Consider the following 1984-nt stretch of genomic DNA (forward strand, 5'->3'; position numbering starts at 1 on the left):
CATATTCCTGTACAAGAACGCAGGAAGACTGTCCAGCCCCGAAGTACTCCAGGAACTATCTTCGGACCATTTGCCGATTCTCATGCAAATTGGACCAAATAACGTCAACAGCTTCACTGAAACTAGAAGGATCATAACTGACAGGCTTTCCAGAGAACATTGGAAAGCACCAGCAGGATCCATCAGCCCACAACAAAGGAACACCTGGACGAGGCAGCCGAAAGACTCACCAGGGATATTAAAAACGCCCTGGCAACGTCAACATGTCTATCCGTAGTTCCGATAGCCCAAATGGACAGAATTCCTCCCTGGTTAAAAGCCAAAATCAGGGAGAAAAACCGGATAAGACACAGAGCCATGCGAACGCAAGACCCACACCTGAAGAGACAAGTCAACCGCCTCCAGAATGTTATCAAGGAAGACATGAAAATCCTTCGATCGCAACTCTGGGAGGATCGCATGGACGAAATAGAGGCTGATGAGTCAAGAAGCGAACTCTGTAAGCTGGCCAGGTGCCTCACAGCAGGACCAAGGAAGCCTATACCACCAATCGAAGAAAACGACATTTTAAAAAAGCGGAGCTCTTTGCAGCCCACCTAGAGCTTCAGTTCCGGGAAAACCTGGTTGATCACCCAGAACAAGAGTTTTTCTTGCAAATATTTTACATGCAAATTTATAATACCAGTTCCACTACCTGCTTTTAATGAAAGCTTTTGTATATTATGTGGGTGGGGAATAGTTATTACACTAACGTCTCTTATCATTTTATAAGCAACAGGAAAAGTTAATTGTAAACTACTTGCCCAAAGGTACATCCGCGGAATATCGTGGCATTTGTGTAAATGCCAAATCAAACTGTTGTTTCAAAAATAAAAGTTTTTGTTTAACTTTTTCGGTAACTTTGTCACAGTCAGTTTTTACAATTAAATTTAACTGCTTTTTGACGTTATTTATCACAGATTCTATATCAGGCTTAGCGTTATCATTACATAATTGATCAATATATTCGAAAAGTTTGAAAAATTGTGACCATTTTTTGAGAATACAGTCCTTGCCAATATAATCAGGTGATAAATCTACTTGACAATTACGTACAAACACTTTAACTAACAATGTACTATTAACTGAGAAGTGGGATATTACTGTTGGCAAACCCGCACATATATGTAGTTTACTAAAATAAATGGACGTATCATTGTCCAATACTACAAAGCATGTATTGTTTGATTATCGTATAGTATAATTTTGATTTGAAATCATTCTTGAATTTATTAAAATCCCCAATATTATCGGCCGTATCCAGTAGTTTTTGTCTTTTTATTTCCGTGTGCTTTTGGTCGATTAATCTTGGTTCTGGATCGGTTCTTTTAGGCGCATTTTGTTTGGTCAAATATTTTGGTTGGTTTGGAAATATAGATGGGAGAGCATTTGCAGTAAGTCTCATTCGATCTCTTGCTAATACCAATTGAGAACCGTTCTTCCTTTCTGCTCTTGCTTCCCGTATTATGAAAGTTTCTTCAAAATGTTTACTACAAACCACAGAAAATTTTGATGGTATAAAATTTTCCCTGTGAATGTTTCGAAGCCATTGCTGCTTTCTTTGATCATCACGAGGAAAATGAAATACTGTAGTATATTCTTCTCCGGTTTACCGGTTATATGTACCTTTACCCCCTGCACAACCCTTCCAACCAACTACTATACGAACGCACAAACATGACCAAAATTTCGGAAAGACTAATACACTTACAGACAAAATGGACAAACAACCCTCACAACTGGACCATACTGAATCCCCTTTGCCTAACAAGACGGACAGAACATTCCCGTTTTCGTACCCCAACAGATACTTTACTAGAACACCTACAAACGCAACTGAACTAACGACTAAGACCTGTTTGTTTTGTGGGCCGGGAATTTTTTTTTATCACTGATTGAATTATGCCAGTGTTAGGAATAGGACTTAATTTTAGAATAAGCTAGG

Source organism: Dendroctonus ponderosae, unplaced genomic scaffold, assembly GCF_020466585.1.
Source record: "Dendroctonus ponderosae isolate FM_Combo_2020 unplaced genomic scaffold, Dpon_F_20191213v2 Dpon_F_20191213_1, whole genome shotgun sequence".
Taxonomy (NCBI): Eukaryota; Metazoa; Arthropoda; class Insecta; order Coleoptera; family Curculionidae; genus Dendroctonus; species Dendroctonus ponderosae.